Source organism: Felis catus, chromosome D1 (assembly GCF_018350175.1).
Source record: "Felis catus isolate Fca126 chromosome D1, F.catus_Fca126_mat1.0, whole genome shotgun sequence".
NCBI classification, from domain to species: domain Eukaryota; kingdom Metazoa; phylum Chordata; class Mammalia; order Carnivora; family Felidae; genus Felis; species Felis catus.
The window spans coordinates 5963227-5985199 of record NC_058377.1 but is presented as its reverse complement, the minus strand read 5'-3'; positions in this window follow the sequence as shown (position 1 = coordinate 5985199).

Sequence of the window (21973 nt, the reverse complement as noted above, 5' to 3'; positions counted from 1 at the left end):
TGATGAATGAAGGATGAGGACCTCACATTTGTTTAATAACTGATTCTCCTACGAGACAGAACTCTGCGAGGGCAAGAGCCTTCCTCAGTTGGTTTCCTGCATTACCTGCAGTGCACAGAACCATACTGGTCTGGAAGACACTTAGTGTATATATTCGCAGATTGCCTAAGTGAACATTCAGAACACCCCATGAGGTTAGGCTGTTGTTCCCATTTCCCAGTGAAAAACACAGGGCTGAGAATGACAAGGCTACTTGCCCAAGGTCACCAGGACTTTCCTCTAGGACATGACACGGCCAAGATTAGAAGCCAAGTTTAAGTCCAAGGCTCTGACCTACTACCTCGGTGGCGTCCTACAGGAAAGCAATACGTGAATTTGTGCTTTGGGTCAAAGAGGTTACAAGAGCACACTGACCTCCAGTCAAACGGGACGCTCTCCTGATCACATCCTGAACTTTCCCACTCTCGTCTCTTTGGCCCTTTCTGTTCTACCTGGAAACTTTCCCCTCTTTCTGTGTCTGTCCAAATCTCACTGTGCAGAGGCCACCTCAGATATACCTTCTAAACTCTGTTTGCACTTTTGCTGCGATGCTACCATCTATTTTGTGTGAGGATTATTTATATCTCTCTCCTGTTGGTTAATTCCCTCCTTGAGAGATGAGATCGTATCCTATTTGTATTTGTAAACCTTGAAGCACTTAGCACAATGCCTTGCATATAGTTTGTGCTTTTTTAAAAAAAATTTTAAGTTTATATTTTTTGAGAGAAAGAGAAAGAAAGAAAGAAAGAAAGAAAGAAAGAAAGAAAGAAAGAAAGAAAGAAAGAAAGAAGAACAAGCAGGGAAGAGACAGAGAAAGGGAGAGAGGGAATCCAAAGCAGGCTCCACACTGTTAGCACAGAGCCTGATGCAGGGCTCAAACTCACAAACCATGAGATCATGACCTGGATTGAAACCAAGAATCAGACGTTTAACTGACTGAGACACCCAGGTGCCCCTAGTTTATGCTCTTTAAAAATTATAAACCTTGATTCCGAAGCCTCAAGTTGTGCTATTTTCCATAGATGTGTTTCTAGGACAGTATGCATAATGGTGTCTCCCTTACTCACTGATGAATGTGGTCTAGAAAACCCTGCTTGACTTCCAGACTTGTCTCTCTGCTGACCAGGCAAGTCATTTAATCTCTCTATGCTTTTTCTTTCTTTCTTTCTCCCTTCCTTCCTTCCTTCCTCCCTCCTGCCCTCCCTCTCTTTCTTTCTTTCTTTCTTTCTTTCTTTCTTTCTTTCTTTCTTTCTTTCTTTCTTTCTTTCTTTCTTTCTTTCTTTCTTTCTTTCTTTCTTTCTTTCTTTCTTTCTTTCTTTCTTTCTTTCTTTCTTTCTTTCTTTCTTTCTTTCTTTCTTTCTTTCTTTCTTTCTTTCTTTCTTTCTTTCTTTCTTTCTTTCTTTCTTTCTTTCTTTCTTTCTTGTTTAAACTTGGAAAATGTAAGATAACATATGTAAATATAAGTGTAAAGCTGTTACAAAGTTTGACAACTGCCTCTTGAGGGTCTTGGAGGTGCTGGCTGGTCAAAGATGTTGATAGACCAACTTCATGTTCTGATTGGTTTCCTTAACATTGTTTTCCTTGTTCTCACTTTTCAGCATTTAAGTGAATGCATGGCTAATGGTGTGTCAGATTAGTAAGTACGAGAGAAATAATAATAATAATAGCAATAATAATAATCATAATAAAGTATTCCGTTCTAACACTATGTATAATAATCTTATACCAAATTGTCTCATGATCCAATTGTTCCATTCTTGGTCATTAGGCTATAAACCAAGAAGCCAGACTAGATGGAGCCAGACCACCCATTTCTCAAGTTTGTCTGTTGACAGAAAGCCCAATACACACACACGCACACACACACACACACACACACATCAGCATCATCAGGAATGGTCAGTGTGAATTCCTAGTGACCTACTGCTCAGGAAGCTTAGGGCTCTGCCCATCATGGCCATCATGTATTTCCTGTGGCTTGTCTTCCTCAATGGAACTCTCTGTCTCAGGGATGTCTAGGCTCTGGGCCAGAAATAGGCTTCTCACTGCCTTTTCAAAAAGCAGTCTCCCTTAACTGGCCCTACATGATGCCTGGCTGAAAAATGTCTCGACTATAGTCACATCATCACTGTGGAGGTGACTATAAACATCATTAACCCTAGAAAGGCAATGTGCATGATACATAGCCCTGTGGGGAACAGTCTGACCAATTCTATTAGTGCAAGAGAAATACAGCTTTGCAGATTACTGTCATTTATTTTATAGGCCTTTGTTACACTTGTCATTCAGAGAAGAAAGAAATCCCTAGTGAAACTTCCATAATATTGAATCGGAATGACTCATATTCTTGCCTAACTATTGTTAAGCTTTTTGGTAGAATTCTGTCTGGTCCTAATTGAAGTTTATAGAACTTTTGCCTTCAAATGCAATAAACCTGTCATCACTAGGGAAGCACTTTGCACCTGGGGATACAGTGTGACATTGTCGTGTGTGTAGGGTTGATATTCTGAAGAAGAGGATGCGACCAGGAGTCATGCTGATGTCAGCTCCAGCAAGCCCACGTGCCACCGGGCTCCCCTTGACAGAGGAGCCCTGGCCTGTGGCACAGTGAGCATGGGCCCTGGGCAGGGAGGGAAGCAAGGCAAGGCTGACCTCACAGAACTTCCTGCCCCCACACCTGGAGGTGCCAGCAAGCTGCTGGGAGTTCACATGCAGTGTGAACTTTCCCCTGTGCCCACCCCCCATGCTTTATCACACATGGGGTTGGATACCCCAAGGAACATTTCATTAGGGGAGTTTGGAAAACTGTACCCTTCAAAGCTGATAAATGGTAACGATAAATCTTATTTCAAAAGTAATACATACTCCTTATAGGACATTTATTTGATAAACAAAATGAACAAAAAAATTAAAGTTATGCAGTTATTCTACCACCCACAGAAAACGCTTTTCGGCATATCTTTGAGGGCTCTTCTCTGTGCACATTCACGTGATTCCTTTCCAAACCTGAGGCGGATACTATCCATATGGTTTTGGCACCTGCTGTTTCACATGATACAGCATGAACACATTTCCTATCACGTTGAATCATCACAAATTGTAATGCATGCAAGAGTATTCCGTTTTAGGAATGTGCAACTATCTTGGAAACATTCCTTTATTAAGCAGTTAGATTGTATTAAATTTCCATGTGAAGTAATGGAAATAATTACTTAAAACCTTTTTCCAATTGGATAAGTAGATAGTAACATTTTAAAAATTTGAATCTATTTAAAACCATTGGGTTATATAGATTGTCATGTCTTTGTAGCCACTTAAAAGTTTCTTATGGGGTGCCTGGGTGGCTGAGTCAGTTAAGCTTCTGACTTCAGCTCAGGTCATGATCTCATGGTTTGTGGGTTCAGGCCCCAAGTCTGCCTTGACAGCGTGGAGCCTACTTGGGATTCTCTTTCTCCCTCTCTCTTTCCCTCCATTGCTTACCCTCTCCATCTCTCTCTCAGAATAAATAAACATTTAAAAAAAGTTTCTTTTGTGATTTCCCTATTTACTGCATTTATATTGATGTGTTTATTTATTTGATTTAATTGATTTGTAGAGATTCATGCTCTAATAAGGATATATGTATTCCACACACACACACACACACACACACACACACACATTATACCTGTATGTCATATCTATTATAAATATTGAAATTTATACTACTTTTTTAAAATTTTACTTTGGGAGATTAAAAAACTATTGAAAATTTAAAAATTAGTTAAAACTCTCAATTCTTTTTCCAGCTTTGAGATATAATTGAAAAAATTGTAAGATATTTCTTGTATTGCTTTTTTCCTTTTGTGAAATACTTAGAAATCTTTCTTTAATCAAGATTGTCTTAAAAATATTCACCTATACTTTTTATTCTTAGTTCTGTTAAAGTTTGCTTTTTTGTTTTTTTTACATTTACTTATATCTGGAATTTATTTTGATACACGTGTGGTAGGGTATTTACTGCCTTTTGCTGCATTACTTCATAGATGTCCCAACACTGTTAATTGCATAATTCATAATTCTCCACCGTATTCAAAATTGTCCCATTATTATATATTACATTTTTGTTTTTAATTAAAAAATGTTTATTGATTTATTTTGAGGGAGAGAGAGCGTGTGAGCGGAGGTGGGGGCAGAGAGGGAGGGAAAAAGACAATCCTAAGCAGGCTCCATGGGGCTGTATCTCACCGTCTCACATGGGATCATGGCCTGAGCTGAGATCAAAAGTTAGACATTTAACTGACTGGCCAGCGAGGCACCTCTTCTATTACATTTTTATATACATGTTCTATTTTACTGAACCGTCTGTGGAGCTGGTAGCTGAGAGCGATCACACACTGAAGAGAGAAAACAATAAGCACAGGTCGGTTAACTGCCAATTTAAGGCACCACAGGAAAGCTGGAGACCTCTGGGATAGCTTTTAAATATTTCCCTGCAGCAGAAGCCAATACAGCTAACGTCCAGGCCCAAGACCTAATTGCAAAACAGGCAAAAGTTCATAGAAGGCTGAACCTGCCTTCTAAAATCGTTCACTCCCAACTCAGGGCCCGGGGAAGGAGACCTGGGGAATGTGGTTGGGCACTTCCAGGTAGATGCACCTGAGACCCGGAAACGGCCAGATGCCTGCAGAAGTGGTCTCCTGCCTCCCGAGGAAGATGGCAGCTTCCCTCACACCACGTGACCAGCGCTCAGCCAGAGCCCGGTCACGTTCCTCAGGGTCTGCCGCCACCTTCCTTCTCGGCTGCCTGGCCCGGCCTGGGGGGTGCGTTTCAGCACTGGCTGTCCCGGGTCACGAGGGCCCTGCTGGTTTTCACCGAAGGGGCTGGTGGAGCCTGTACCTCAAGCCGGCCGGAAGTGGGCTAGCTTGCCCGGGAGAAGGGAGTGCTGTCAAGCTGGATAAGAGAGAGCTAGTTACAATGGGGGAGTCTTTTGTTACTAGCAGTTGATGCCCCCACGTGGAGAGACAGGGCCCTATGCTGCTGTGATGGCTTTTAGAAAAGCTGGAGAAAGTGATGGCTTGTACACAACAAGCGAGTCATTTTCATTGTAGAAAACTTAGAAAAAAAAGTATTAAAAAAAGTCCCCCTAAATCACTCTTTGTCCTTTGCTCTGAAGATAAGTGCTATTAATATTCTGATATATTCCATCCCATACCTTTTTCTCTGTGCACGTGTGAACACTCACACATCAAAAACCCACTGTAAATATTGAGATGACACTGTATAGAAAGTGTTTTTAATCCTGTTTTTTAATTTTTAATTTTTATTTATTGTTTTAATTTTTAATGTTTATTTTTGAGAGAGAGAACACGAGCTGGAGAGGAGCAGAGAGAGATGGAGACACAGAATCTGAAGGAGCCTCCAGGCTCTGAGCTGTCACAACGGAGCCAGACACCGAGCTTGAACCCAGGAACTGTGAGATCATGACCTGAGCCAAAGCTACGAAGTCGAAGCTTAATGGACTAAGCTACCCAGGTGCCCCAATCCTGTTTTTTTTTTTTTTTTTTAAAGAAATTGACATTACATTGTAAGTATATTCCCCCAAACACTAATACTCCTGGAGAATGATACTTTTAATTTTAGCAAAGTATTCCATTATGTGATGTTAGGTTCACCGTGGTTGACTGCCCAACACCTGGTTCAATGAGTTGCAGTTAGAAAGCTTGGGGACTTGACTCCAGCACCAACAATTGGTTCATGGGTGGGAAGCAGGATGCAATTTGGGCCAGTGAGGTGCAAGGAGAGGTGCATAGGTGGGTTCTGGGTGGGTGGGAAGGGGCAGTATTCCTCTGGCAGCTGACTTACGACGTGAGAGGAATCAGAATAAGGAAACAATCTGACATATGGAAATGGGCCAAACCAGGAGAAATACCAGAAATCAAGTCAGAGCCCCAGATAAGGTGTCTAAAGCCCATCCTACTTTTGGGCTTCCAGTTATGTGAGTCAGTAAAACTCATTGTTGGAGCTAGTTTGAGTTATTTTCAGCTGAAAGCATTTAGAGAATACGTATGGAGTCCAGAGTTGGCCTTCAGACTTGCTGACTCAGTTCTGATTTTCAAACACAGCAAACCTAGATCTGGTAAGTAGAGCTTCATACTAAAGCTCAGACTTAGGAATCAGAAGTGCATGGGTTTGATTCCTTACTCGGCTACTGACATCTGATCTGGGGCAAGTTATTTGTAGCCTCTGAGTTTCATCATCTGTAAAACAAAAATAGCTATTTCACAGAATCTTCATCTAATGAAACTAATTATTGTTATCAAAGGAAGGTGGAGAGAAGATAAACTCTATCCCTAGCTATAAAAATAGCCTGCAGAGGGGCGCCTGGGTGTCTCAGTTGGTTGGGCGTCTGGCTTCAGCTCAGGTCATGATCTCGCGGTTTGTGAGTTCCAGCCCTGCGTCGGGCACTGTGCTGACAGCTCAGAGCCTGGAGCCTGTTTCGGATTCTGTGTCTCCCTCTCTATCTGCTCCTCCCCTGCTCGTGCTCTGTTTCTCTCTGTCTCTCAAAAATAAGTAAACATTAAAAAAAATTAAAAAAAAAAACAGCCTGCAGACTGCCCTGCCAGTGTGGAGCCTTCTTGGGATACTCTCTCTCCCTCTATCTCTCTGCCCCTCCCCCACATGCTCTGTCTCTCTTAAAAGAAATAAATAAAATGAAAAAAAAAAATAGCCTGCAAAGGGTCTGTATGGTCTTAGAGTCAGTCTTTTATATTTTTTATTTTTATTTTTTATTAACATTTTTTAAAAAATGTATATTCTTGAGAGAGAGAGAGAGAGAGAGCGCGCACAAACAGGTAGGGGCAGAGAGAGACGGACACACAGAATCCGAAGCAGCCTCCAGGCTCTGAGCTGTGAGCACAGAGCCCATCGTGGGGCATGAGCTCATGAACCATGAGATCATGCCCTGGGCCCAAGTCGATGCTCAACCAACTGAACTACTCAGGTGCCCCTTGGTATCAATATTTGTAAATGGGACATTTTTTCTATAAAAGTAGTAATTTCTTATTTAAAAATTCTGGAAAGTATTGAAAAAGAAAAAATTACTCATAATCCCACTTTGCTGAGCAACCAGCATAGCAATCAGCCTCCCTGTTAAGCGGTGCCCATAAAGTAGACAACCGGAGTTGTTTGTCTAACTCTGTCTGCGTTACTTCTACAATATTAGCCAAGGCACTCCACCTCTCTGTGCCCTGGGGAATGCCGACTTCCACAGGAGGAAACAAAGAGCTTCCTACCTAATCGTGGAGGGCAGGCATCTAGCAATTTCCCATGTCTACAGGTCTAGAGAGATTTTTTTCCCCTAGAGTGTTTTATGTATACCAGTCCAGGAGAAGAGAATCCCGTTTATACAATTAGAACCAATTCATAGGTGTCCAAAGGGAACATAGGCAGGGGCTCACTGCATTAATTTTCAGGCAGGCAGATGAAGTGATCTCTCTCTCTCTCTTTTTCCCTTTGGCTTATTGGTTTGCCAGCAAAATGCAAGCAGTGTCTCCTATTTAATTCTGTGGGAACAATCTGATGCAGGAGGACACACTTCCTGACCCTGAATTGTCTGCCTCTGAATGAGAATCCTCGGTGGTTTCAAAAGGCAATTCAATTTGAGGTTGTTCCAGATTTTTAAAGCATAGAAACCAACAAGTACAGATACATATGGAAGAGGCATTCTGGGCATGAATTACCACTTACATGAAAGAGGTGAAGAGACCAGTTATCTGCCAAGGGATCACAATTCCAGTGAATGGATGGGCACCTTTTCCAGAGCAAAGACCTACTTAATCTCCCAAACATGTTAAATTGAGTACAGAACCAGCCTGAATAGCCTGAGTGGCTGTATACCGGAACATTCTCCAAATTAGATATTGCCTTGCCTACCTAGATGGCCTTCTCTTGTACCAATCTCACTTCCTCTTAATCTTACTGGATAGAATTTAACAACCCTCCTCCACACACCCTGTTAACTTTTGTTCTTCCCACATGCTAGTGTTACTACTCTGCCCTAGAATGTTCTTCTTTCCTGTCTTTGCCTTGTCAAATCCTCCCTGATCTTTGAGCTTCATCTTCTGTGTGACAAACACGGTGGGGGCAGCTGTCTCAAGCCCTTCAGACAAGGTTGGATCTTCTGTTTTATATTCCTAGAGCTTTCTGAACTTCCTGTTTGGGAGCATGGTTACACATTTCATCACCTGCCTCAGTGGGAGACTGTCTTTTTTAAAAATATATACACTTGAGGGAAAGGCTATTGAACCCAGAAAGAGCCTTTTTAAAATTTAAAGCAGAAATGATTGAATTGATGTTGAACTGTAAGATTTGGTTTTCTGCCGTTAGTGAAAGTGGGATCTTGGAAACTAAGCAAAGTGCAACGATTAAAAAAAAAAGTAAGTTCTATTCTTGCAAATGGCAGCCCTTCATTACGTGAAAGTCATACTCTGAAAAAATGTTCTCTTTACAACCTGCATGTTTACACATGTTTGTTGTTGGGTATCCAGCAAATGGGTTTTGGTCTTGTGGTTTGTTGTGTTTTTCCTGCAGGTGCTGAGAGAGGACTTTGTGACACTAAATGAGAGAACTAGGTCAGGCTGCTTGTTCAGAGTGAATGCCAAGATTAAGTCAGCATTTGGCTTTTCCTTATCCTGAGGCTTTGGAAGGAGAGACAGAAGACACTTTTTTTTTATGGGATTTAGAAACATGATGTACGAATTCTTTCCCCAGGTATCTGTTGTATTTATCAGTTTTAAGAAAACCTATTACACGAAGAAGAAGGAGAAGGACAAGGAGAAGAAGAAGTCAGACTCTAAGAGGAACAGAAGACAGAGGATTCACAATTTGAATTAGAAGATAATTCTTGGCAGTACAAAAGCAGTTCTTTTCTTTCCTGAAGTTCTCATTTATGGATCATTAGCCACTTGGCAAGAAAGATTGGGAGAAGACAAACTAGCAGCTAAAGCACTAAGGACGAATAGCCATTGGAAGATCAATCATAAATGAAAGGGAGCCTCTTGGTAATTGCCATTCGCTGGGAAAATGTAATTCGATTTACAAAGTTATCGATTTGAATTCGTCTTCTGGAGAGTGGCAGGAGGGTGACCTTTCAGTAATACCACATATTTCTTGCTTTGAAATTTCATCCAAAAATGTAGGAAAATCTCTCTACTATGGTAGTCTAGGGATCTGGCAACATCTCCCCAGCTGGCCATGTAACCATCACTTGGTCAGTATCACCCTGGAGATGGAGATATGGAGTTCTACAAGGGTCATATTTGTTATAACTAAGGTTCTTTCCCCCCCTCCATTGAATTGCAGTAATATTTCTGCAGCCTGGAGCTTGTCCCTGTCTTGGGTTTCAGCCGTGTCTTCACGGGTATGGTTCCCAGGTCTTACACTGGTTTCTCGGTGCCCATGTGAGGTGCAGGCTTATGCCACAGTGGAGTTCTGAGGACCCAATGAAACAACATGCATCACTCACTCTCTCCTCCATCTCCTCCTCCATACTCTCCCTCCCCACAAAGGTGCCTCCACTAAGCAGAAGGCACTTGTCTCTCTGCACGGGGAGACACAACCTCTCCTTCAGGGGGAGGTCAGTCAGAGACCTCAGTGTATTTTGGAAGTCAGAGGAAGGAGCCTGAAGACGAGGGAGACTGAAGGGAGAAGAAAGGAGGCTATTAGTGGAAAAAGTCTTGAAGGAGGTGATGGAGTGGGGAGAGGAAAGGGAGGGGACAGAAGAAGTGTCTAGAACACAGATGAATGTGTTACCTTTAAATAGGAGAAGGGGTGAATTTTCCTTTTAGATGAGGTGGCCAGTTAAAGAGGGTAGATATTGGTCTAGGCATTTTGACATGGTGATTGACACAGTGATTTTTACAAAGCTGGAAGACATTTTGAGAAATCTCCAAGGACCCAAACTCATTCCTGCTGAATATCACCACCTGTCTGTGTGGGGAGCATAGGACCCTCCACCTGCCGCCATTACTCCACGGGCATTACTGGTCCCACTGACAGACGAAGGCAGTGGCACTTGGAGCCTCTGCTATGACCCAGCTATTGTACAGGTGAACCTCAAGAAAATAAAATGATTTCGGCTCCTTGTTCTAGAGGTAACCTTTAGGTTTATATGGTCTCACTTGTGGGGGGACCATATGGGGTCTCATATGTGGGGGGTTAAGAGTTTTGAAGACATTTTAAAGGACCTTTGGAATCTCATTTGGCAAAATGTACCCAGTGAAATGTGACTCTTTTCAGTCCTAATTATTCTGACTCAATGAAACTTGTTGGCACAAGTTTGAAGAGGAAAATACAGTGCTTCATGACATGGCTTCTCAGGTATGCTGTGCTTGTGGGCAGGTGGCTTTGCCCTGGAGAGTCCTAGAGAGGCCCACAGTTCTCAGGCCGGAAGTAGAAGCGGGTAGTGCTAGATTTGCAAATCCAGCCATGTAATGGATGTTGTGATTCTATCTGAGGCATGACAAACTGTGCTTAGATATTTTTCCCTCTGGAAAAAAACTGAATCTACTGAATCAGGAGAGCATGCAAATGCATAGGGATCCAAAAATCTAAACCATAGTATTTGTCAAAGGCAAAATCTAATGGCATTGAAATCTATTTTGGGGGTGTCTCAATTTGCCTTTCTTGTGTTCCCTTTTTCCTTGCTGGACCCCCACCCCCTACTTCACATCTAGCATCATTTTTTTTTTGAGAGACAAAAAAGAGAGCATGAGCGAGGGAGGGGCAGAGAGAGAGGGAGACAGAATCTGAAACAGGCTGTCAGTACAGAGCCCGACGTGGGGCTTGAATTCATGAACCGTGAGATCATAACCTGAGCTGAGGTTGGACACCCAACGGACTGAGCCACCCAGGCGCCCCACATCTAGCATCCTTATACTGACACTTTCTGCTCCCTCATCTAATGTTTGCCTTCATAGGCACCATGACTGCAATAATTATATATTTTAGACAAAAATTACACCGCATGGTTTAACAAGAAATTTGCAAATGTATTTATACGAAAGTCATACAATTATAATTAATTATAACTATAGTTGTAATAATATATAAATTCTGACTCAAAATGACCTCCCTTCCCAACACCTCCCTCCAACCAGTGACATTCTTCTTCTTCAGTCAACTACTCTCACCTAAAATTGCTTTGGTGAAATAATAGACTTTCAAGTGATGGTGGCTGAAATACACCGATTGTGGATATTAATGATTTGTGTGTGTGTGTGTGTGTGTGTGTGTGTGTGTGTGTGTGTCCAGGACATCTTTCTTCTTTTGAGAATCTCACTTTCTTCCTGTTAGTGACTCACATCTCTACTCCCCACAGTCACAGGAAATGGATGAGAGTCTATATTTTTTAATGACCCCACCTCCCTGGCAACAGTGATTGGTTCAGGGATAAAATCTAATCTGAACTGGTCAGGATCCTTCGCTAGGAAGTTTTGTTTTTTAAACTACCCGGGAGGTAATAGTCTCTTCCCTGTCTGATTTTTGAGGGTCAAAAGTTAGAAGGCAATAACGAGTAGTGTCCCGGTCTTCGGTGGTAGAGACTTCATTCACAATAAACAGCTGACACATTTGAGAGAGTCCTACAGACGTCAAGCCTCTGCTTCATTTTGTCTTGGCCCTACCTCTGCCTTGCTGTTCCTGCAATTGGCTCTTATTACTCGAGAAATGTCTACTCCTCCTTGTCCTTTTCCTCCTCTGTTTTCCTCTTAAATATTAGGAGGAGCTCTGGGGTGCCTGGGTGGCTGGGTCGGTGAAGCGTCCGACTTCCACTCCGGTCATGATCTCGCAGTCGGTGGGTTGGAGCCCCCGCGTCAGCCTCTGTGCTGACAGCTCAGAGCCTGGAGCCTGTTTCACATTCTGTGTCTCCCTCTTTCTCTCTCCTCCCCCGCTCAGGCTCTGTCTCTCTCTTCTCAATAAATAAATAAATAAATAAATAAACGTTAAACAAAATATTAGGAGGACCTCTATTACGATTCCATAATGAACTAACTCAACCGAGGAAATCTTTACTTTTCAAGAGGACATGGTCACTAGCATTTATAAAGTTCGTCTGGTGGTGGTTCAGGCAGTGTGACAAGTGGGAGGGAAGGGGTTTGGAGCAGAGGGTCTACTTCCAACACACTACTGCTGGTCTGTGCCTCTCACCAAAAATGCTACTTTTGCCATAGATCTTTTGGGGGGGCTTAGAGGTATATGAGCTGGACAGCGATGTCCAGCCACCTCCTGAGTGTTCTGAAACAACCTAGAAAGAGAGAAGGTAAGCCTGCCCTGTGCAGTGCTTCTCCCGTTCTGCCCTCTGATCTGAGCTCTCTAACAGCTATGTCTGCGCTTTGATGCCGCTGACTCCATGTGACGGGTGCCTGGGAACAGTCTGCACTGTCATAGAGGATGTGACTGTGGGCCAGCGATGCCGGGGATTTCCTGGGAACCATATGGCTTTTCAGCTGAGCAATTTTTTTTTTCTGTTTCTAAAAGGAACCTCAGCTGGCCGGTTGTCCAGAAAATTCTCAAGCTTGGGGCCAAGGTTTCTGGGAACCACAAAATCTCTTTTTGCCCCTGAGTCTTTGAAGTTCTCAGCTTTGGCCCTGGAGGGATGGGAGACAGTTTACTGCTAAGCAGATTCTCTTGGAACCATGTTTAAAATTGTGAAGAGAGTTGGTGAGTATGTTCCTTGATCTTCCTGCCTGAGAGCCTGTTGAGTGTGGCTGGCTTTGAAATATCCTCTGGAGTCTATGTTGACAACAAATGGAAGGATATCTGCCTTTGTTCATGGTGAGGACGAGCCTCACGGAGCATAACAAAGAGTCTCCCCAAAGTCCTTGTCAAGCTGTCTAAGAGTAGTCATGGCTGTGGTTATGTTCTCTAGGAGCAGTATAGTGTGCAATTAAAGCTCTCTGTGGGGGTGAAGTGTTAGCGTCCCAGTATTTAGCATGCGTTCCTAAGAGAATAGTAATGGCAATGTACCTTTCATTGAGTACCTGTTATGTGCTAGGTGCTCTTCTACCCATGTTACATGTATGACTCCACTTAATTCTGACAAGAAATCCATCAAGTAAGCACCCTTATCCCCTCCATTTTATTGATGGAGAAAATGAAGCACAAAGAATTGAAATAAATGCCCATGGTTACTATGGTAGCTTGTCTCCAAAGTTGAGCCTTCTAATGAACCACGTGCCATGATATCTTGAATCTCTCTTGGCCACCATGACTCACCTTTGACCAAGAAATATGGCACGAGTGATGTTACATGAACTCCAGGGATAGTTCATAAGTAGTCTTACAGATTCTACCTAGTTTTTGGGGAACACTTGGTCTTGGGATCTCCCTTTTGGAAACACAAAAGCTAATAATAAACTTTATTTTTTAAATTTATTTTTATATTTAATTTATTTATTTAAAAATATTTATTTTGAGAGAGAGAGAGCTCAAGCGGGGAAGGGGCAGAGAGAGAGGGAGAGAGAATCCCAAGCAGGCTCCACACTGTCAGCACAGAGCCTGATGCGGAGCTCAAACTCATGAACCGTGAGATTGTGACCTGAGCTGAAACCAAGAGCCAGACACTTAACTCACTGATCCACCCAGGCACCTGTATTTTTTTAATTTTTTAAGTTTATTTATTTACTTTGAGAGTGAGAGAGAGACAGAATATGAATGAAAGGAGCCAAGAGAGAGAGAGGGAGGGAGAGAGAGAATCCCAAGCAGACTTCGTGCTGTCAGTGCAGAGCCCAACACAGGGCTTGAACTCATGAACCGCGAGATCATGACCTGAGCCGAAATCAAGAGTTAGACACTTAACCAACTGAGTCACCCAGGTGACTCTAAATTATTTTTTTAAAACATGAAATTTTAGGGTCGTTTAGTATACAACAATAGACAACCAGAACACTTACAGAGCAGGTAAATGGCAGGGCTGGGATTGAAACCCAGGGAGCTTGGCTTTAGATCCCTTGCTCTCAACCGGTAATCGACAATGAGCCTCCAGGGCTTTTTATTGTTACTGTCCTGATGAGGATTTTCACAAATGCATTGTCCTCAAACAGGCAGGCATGCAAATCTGTAAGTGCACAGGGTAGATTTGTAGAGAAAACACAACATATATATATGTGTGTGTATATATATATATACATATATATATATATACACACACATATATATATATATACACACATATATATATGTATATATATATATATATATATATATATATATATATATATATATATGTCAAACTCAGGTGGACCTGGGTTTGAACCTCTGCTTCACCACCTCCTAGTTTGTGATCCTGGACAAGTTACCACCAGTTGGGGTCTGATGATGGTGAAGGTTGGGTTCTCAATCAGTGCATGCAATCAGTTACGTCTGAAAGCTCTTCACATTCTGTTAGTACAAACTCAAGTGTCCTGGTGGCCACCTACTCCTTTTGGTCAAATATTTTCTTTTTCCGATACTGTTTGACATCTGAAACAAAGGTTCATTGAATGAGCTGTCTGGAGCCATGGGCACTATTAAAAGTAAATACTTGGTTTTATAGCTTGACTGAATGTACATGTAGTTGAAGTCACTTAAGTTAAATGTGTTAGGAAGAGCCTCCATCCACCTTTTCTGTGTATCCGTTTCCTTATATAACGTGGGAGTTAAATTAACTGCACAGGGATCATGTGGTATTAAATGAGATGTTGTAAGAAGAGTGTCCGACGCTTGCTTAATTCAAGGTAGAGGATTACTTGGATGCTCTTACGACCTGGCAGACTGCCCCATCGCCTACTAGACTCCTGTGGGGAGAAAAATAGATCGGTGATACCAAAACAAATTTTTAAAGGACTGAAGAAATCAATTTACTTCACTAAACCTTAAACCAAACTTCGTCTTTTGTACCCCAGAGATTGAAATGTTTGTGTTTGCAGTATTTCCCACTGTACGGCGGACAAATCAAGAACATGGTATGGTCATCGCCTAAGCCAAGACCACACTTGTACACTAATCATGTAGGAGTTAGTGTGTCTCTTGAGAGTCCGATTATAACAAACATGGTGACGTTTTTCAACTTTCTACTCAATGCTTCCATAATTAACCTGAAGGAAACTGTGATGGGAATCCCTGCAAATTCTCATGTGCAAACAAGCAGTGGAAAGAGAAGATAGGAAAAGTATAGATAGCTAGGGTCCCATTTCACAATTGCTGTATCTCTGTTCTTTTTTTTTTATTTTTATTTTTTTAATTTTTTTTTAACATTTATTTGTTTTTGAGACAGAGAGAGACAGAGCATGAACGGAGGAGGGTCAGAGAGAGGGAGACACAGAATCCGAAACAGGCTCCAGGCCCCGAGCTGTCAGCACAGAGCCCGACGCGGGGCTCGAACTCACGGACCGTGAGATTGTGACCTGAGCCGAAGTCGGCCGCTCAACCGACTGAGCCACCCAGGCACCCCTGCTGTATCTCTGTTCTACAGAGAACTTGATTGCTAGAATCCATCGGGACTATCTGTTGCTGTATAGTAAATCACCCCGTACTCTCATAACTTAAAACAACAATCAAGCATTACCACTCATGGCTTCTATGGCTCAGGAATTCAGATAAAGCGCAATGAGGATGACAGACCTCTGCTTCACATGTGTGAGGGCTTGGCTGGAACACTTGAAGGCTGGGGACGAGAATCATCTGCAGTCTCAAGCACTCCTATGTCTGACAGTACATGCTGGCTTTCAACTGGGGTCCTAGCTAGAGCTGAAAGCTTCATCAGCTGGAACACCCAAACGTGGCTTGTGCTTCCTCAAAACATGGTGCCCGGGTCCCAAGGGCAACCATCGGAGAAAGAGAGGGAAACAGAGACAGACAGATGGAAGTCATCATGCCTTTTTATGACCTAACCTTAGAAGCCAAGTAGCATCCCTTTTGCCATGTTTGATTGGTTAAGATCAGCGCAAATTTAAGGAGGAGGAAAAGGGGGGTAGGGATAGGTCCTACTTCCCAAAGAAAAGGTGTCAGTGTCACTGTGTAAGAAAAGTATCTGGGGGGCATCTGGGTGGCTCAGTCAGTTAGGCGTCTGACTTCGGCTCAGGTCATGATCTCATGGTTCTTGAGTTTGAGCCCCGCCGTCAGGCTCTGTGCTGACAGCTCAGAACCTGGAGCCTGCTTCGGATTCTGTGTCTCCCTCTCTCTCTGCCCCATGCCTGCTTGAGCTCTGTCTTCCTCTTTCTCTCAAAAATGAATAAACATTTTAAAAAATTTTAAAAAAGACAAGTATTTGGAATGGGATGTGTGTGTGTGTGTGTGTGTGTGTGTGTGTGTGTGCACGCATATGTGTATGTATATACAGTCTTCTTTGACAAATACCATCTCCCCCCCACCCCCCCACCAAGTTTGAAGTAAGTTTTTTGCTAGGTCCCACAGAAGTACCCTCAAGCCTTATCTGCTTCCAGGGTCTGTCCCATAACACCAGCCTGGATGGTTGAACAGTTGGGGCCACAGCAGCTCAAATGATGGGAGGGGCCAGGTCTCTTAAATCCTGAGCTTTGGCAACAAGCGGAATGTATGAAAGACTGTGTGAACTGAGGGAAGAAAGCACCCAGGATTCAGTACACCAAAAGACAGCATTTCAGTGGCCAAGAGAACTTTTTATCTTCAAAACTAGGGCAGACCTGGAAGATGTCTTTCTAGATCTCTCACAACACTCCCTTTTTCATTTGATCTCTGGCTGGTTAAGGGCCAGAGAGAATGCCCAACTGGATCACAACACAGGAGAGGCTCCAATTTTGGCATATCTAAGAGGATAGGAACGAGCCAGAGGAACTCACATACATCAAAGTCAAACGTGATAGATTGGACACTTTGCTTCATTTTTATTTTCTGTTAGCCGTGCATGTGCAGAGAGTGTCCCACACTTTCTTTTTTTTTATTTATTTATTTATTTATTTTTTTAATATGAAATTTATTGACAAATTAGTTTCCATACAACACCCAGTGCTCATCCTAAAAGGTGCCCTCCTCAATACCCATCACCCACCCTCTCCTCCCTCCCACCCCCCATCAACCCTCAGTTTGTTCTCAGTTTTTAAGAGACTCTTATACTTTGGCTCTCTCCCACTCTAACCTGTTTTTTTTTTTCCTTCCCCTCCCCCATGGGTTCCTGTTAAATTCTCAGGGTCCACATAAGAGTGAAACCATATGGTATCTGTCTTTCTCTGTATGGCTTATTTCACTTAGCATCACACTCTCCAGTTCCATCCACGTTGCTACAAAAGGCCATATTTCATTTTTTCTCATTGCCACGTAATATTCCATTGTGTATATAAACCACAATTTCTTTATCCATTCATCAGTTGATGGACATTTAGGCTCTTTCCATAATTTGGCTATTGTTGAGAGTGCTGCTATGAACATTGGGGTACAAGTGGCCCTATGCATCAGTACTCCTGTATCCCTTGGATAAATTCCTAGCAGTGCTATTGCTGGGTCATAGGGTAGGTCTATTTTTAATTTTCTGAGGAACCTCCACACTGCTTTCCAGAGCGGCTGCACCAATTTGCATTCCCACCAACAGTGCAGGAGGGTTCCCGTTTCTCCACATCCTCTCCAGCATCTAGAGTCTCCTGATTTGTTCATTTTGGCCACTCTGACTGGCGTGAGGTGATACCTGAGTGTGGTTTTGATTTGTATTTCCCTGATAAGGAGCGACGCTGAACATCTTTTCATGTGCCTGTTGGCCATCCGGATGTCTTCTTTAGAGAAGTGTCTATTCATGTTTTCTGCCCATTTCTTCACTGGGTTATTTGTTTTTCGGGTGTGGAGTTTGGTGAGCTCTTTATAGATTTTGGATACTAGCCCTTTGTCCGATATGTCATTTGCGAATATCTTTTCCCATTCCGTTGGTTGCCTTTTAGTTTTGTTGGTTGTTTCCTTTGCTGTGCAGAAGCTTTTTATCTTCATAAGGTCCCAGTAATTCACTTTTGCTTTTAATTCCCTTGCCTTTGGGGATGTGTCGAGTAAGAGATTGCTACGGCTGAGGTCAGAGAGGTCTTTTCCTGCTTTCTCCTCTAAGGTTTTGATGGTTTCCTGTCTCACATTTAGGTCCTTTATCCATTTTGAGTTTATTTTTGTGAATGGTGTGAGAAAGTGGTCTAGTTTCAACCTTCTGCATGTTGCTGTCCAGTTCTCCCAGCACCATTTGTTAAAGAGGCTGTCTTTTTTCCATTGGATGTTCTTTCCTGCTTTGTCAAAGATGAGTTGGCCATACGTTTGTGGGTCTAGTTCTGGGGTTTCTATTCTATTCCATTGGTCTATGTGTCCGTTTCTGTACCACCACACTTTCTAACCACCTGTGCACGAAAACATTTTTAGTTTTGTTGTTAAACTCTTGTTTGAAATTCCCATTTTTAAAAATCCAGTGAAATTTTCTATGAGGTAGGGAAAAGTTGGGGTTGTGAGCTGGACAGAGAGGAGTTTGCATCCTGACTCTGCTCTACATTATCTGCTTGATTTGGGGTAAGCTCTTAAAACTCTCAGGAAGATCAAGAAGAACATGCAAACAAAATACGGATAGTGCCATAAGTCAGGCACATAGTTGGAAGCCAGCTGAATGTCACAGAAGTCTCAAGGAAGATGCCAAGAATTATGCTGTGCAGAAGCTGTTGGCATTTGCCCTGCTTGCACTGATGAAGTCATCTCCAGAAAGTCATCGGTAAATGAAGTGTGCCACAACCGGGGAGGGGCTGAAGGTGGTGTGGGGGGATCCCTCTGGCGGGGGGGGGGGGTTGAATTATGACTCCCTTGCCGGGGTGTCACCACGGATGGCTGAAAGGAGAAAAATGTTGAGTCTGACTGAGAACTTCCTGGGCATTGAGCAGGTCCACTGTGCTGCCTGGAGCTGAGCCAGTGTGAATACACTTCGTGTCTCATTGTCGCAATTGCCTTGCCTCCTGAAGCTGTTGGCACCACTAAGAAAGGGTGTCTTATCTGAAAGATGGGGGGGGGCTCTGTATCAATTGGCTGGGAACTTTGAGCGGTTTCTAGCAGCCTGACCTTCACTATGCACTGTCCTTGCTGCTGCTGCAGAGGGCATTTCTTGAGGTGGTGGGATGTTGGGAAGTCAACTGTTCTTGGTTACGATGACAATGTGATCACATGAAGAGATTCTTTTTTAAAAATTTTTTTTTATGAGAGAGAGAGAGAGAGCATGAGCTGGGGAGGGGAAGACATACACACACACACACACACACACACACACAATCTTAAGCAGGGTCCACGCTCATCACGGAGCCTGACATGGGGCTTGATCTCACAACCCTGGGATCATGACCTGAGCCAAAACCAGAGTCAGATGCTCAACTTACAGAGTCACCCAGGCACCCCCATCTTGAACTTCATAATTTCTGAGTAGGATGCATGTCTCTTTATTTTCCTAAGCTAAACTTATTTATTATTCCTGCTAGCCATTCGTTTATTCGTGCACTTGTGGTGCTGAGAAAAATTATCCAAAAGTTGGAAATGAGAAAGAAAAAAATATGAGCACTTAACATTCACAAGATATTCTGGCATTTGCAAGCTAGGCCATGTTACTCTCCAATTAGGTGTAAACAACCTGACAGAATTTCAACTTCAGACAAGGTCTCTCATAGATAAACGAGACCGAGTTTACTCTGATAAAATGAGACAAAACAGGACCACTTTTTTTTTCTTTTGAAGCACAAACACAAGGTCACTGTGCCATTTACAAAAGAGCAAATCTCTCTCTCTCTCTTTTTTTTTTTTTTGATAAAATGAGTGCCTGCTGTTCCTTTACTGATCATAGCTCTATCCTTGTTCTAGTTTCCCTCCCTGTAGATAAGATTTAATGAGACCCCTGATCACAGAATTGCCCCTGCCCAGCAGATGCTCAACCCAAACCCAAATCCCATAAAGGGTTCTTTCTCGTGCCCAATTACTGAGGCACCGCACAGTTGTCCGCGGTGTCCACGGTGAGCATTGTCTCTAGCTGCAACGAGAAATGAACGCTGTTCAACTGTAGATGTGTTCTTGGTGGACTTTGGCTGAAGGGCGTGGATAGAACTGAGGCACAACGGTGATTATGTGAGGTTTTAATACCACACAAAGAGCATTGTCTAGTGGGTCTTAAAATGCCCTTTGGCTCTTCAGGAGCATAAACTCTGCACAATTCATCAAACAGTTCTGCAAACTAGTAAGATACACATGTTAATTTTAGATAACTTCCCCTCCCCCGCTGTGCTGTAGAAAAGATAGCTCTGAAGGTTCTGGTTACATTGTGCTGAAGGATATTAACTGGTTTTGTAGCTGACATGGCTTGTTGGTTCCACTGTTCTTTTTCTTCCCCCCCCCCACTTATGATAAAAAAAATCTTAGTTTTTCAAATTCCCTTGGAATCAACTTTGTTATTGTTTTGGTACAGGCATTAATGCTCACTCTCTGTATGAAAATGATGTTTCTAACGTTTTGAGATTTCTATTTTGCCAGTTTGGACCATAAGGTGGAATGTTGAAATATGAGATGTCTTGGGGGAAAACATCTGAAATGTTTCTTGTGCCTCACCTGTCAACACAGGCTTGTGAGGTGGGGAGCAGAGGGGGCCTTGAGGGTGGTAGTGAGACAGAGGAGTTGACTTTTGATGAATTTAAGTGCTCCCTGATCCGATTTAGCAACCCTAGGGCTACATCCCCACTGGGCCCAGCCCGTGGGTCCTGACTCCAGCCCAGTGATTGGATGTCTCATAGGCTGCCACTAAATCACACTTAGACTTTTCTTCTGCGCTCTGAATAATGTAGGAACTCATCAAATATGAATCCACATTTACACATCTGGGACATCGTGCTGAGGTTTTGAAAAATGATTATAGAAATGATGTGACTCACAGTGATTCTTGACCAAAAGCAATAAAATCTCAGATGAGTCGATAATGGAGACAATTTGGAGCTTTATTCCCCAAGGACAGGGTACAGTCCTGGTGTCTTACTATGTAGAACAGGAACGAATCCAAACGCACCATGGTTTCCCTACAGAAAATAAGTGAGACACACACACACACACACACACACACACACACACACACACACACAGCAGAGGTATAAAACATCCAAGTGCATCCTGAGAAGGTTCACTTAAGAAATGGTTTAGATCAGGGGCGCCTGGGTGGCGCAGTCGGTTAAGCGTCCGACTTCAGCCAGGTCACGATCTCGCGGTCGGTGAGTTCGAGCCCCGCGTCAGGCTCTGGGCTGATGGCTCGGAGCCTGGAGCCTGTTTCCGATTCTGTGTCTCCCTCTCTCTCTGCCCCTCCCCCGTTCATGCTCTGTCTCTCTCTGTCCCAAAAATAAATAAAAAACGTTGAAAAAAAAAATGGTTTAGATCTTGTTGTTGTGAATGAGTGGCCCCCTTACTTTCCTGTGAATAATGACTCTGTCTAAAGCAGATCTTCTTATCATCCTGGAATTTCGGAGCTGTGTCTCTCATCCGGGAACCTTTATGGTACCGAGGACAAGCGCCCAGAAGCTTTAGGTCCTGAGTCTATGAAAAACAAGTTGAAGTTCTTTGTTCCGTGTGTGAGATCTTTTTTTCTTTTTTTCTCTTGTCTGAGTGGGACTGAAACAGATGATCTCATTATAAACCAGGCTGTAGCCATTCTGTATCTTGTATAATTTGCCCGGGTCCTGGAGATAACACAGGCCAGCTGCAGATGGCCGTGAGACACATTGTTATTTGCCTTTTCATCGATTTAACACATGTTTTTTGGACCTCACTATGTGTTAGGCTTTGGGCTAGGTAATGGGAAACATCGGTAACTGAGACTAGCCATTTACCACCCTCGTGGAGATTATGGGGAAATAATGAAGCGGTCCAGGGCACCGACCCAACTCTAGGACCAATTACCTGGGTTCTTATACCAATT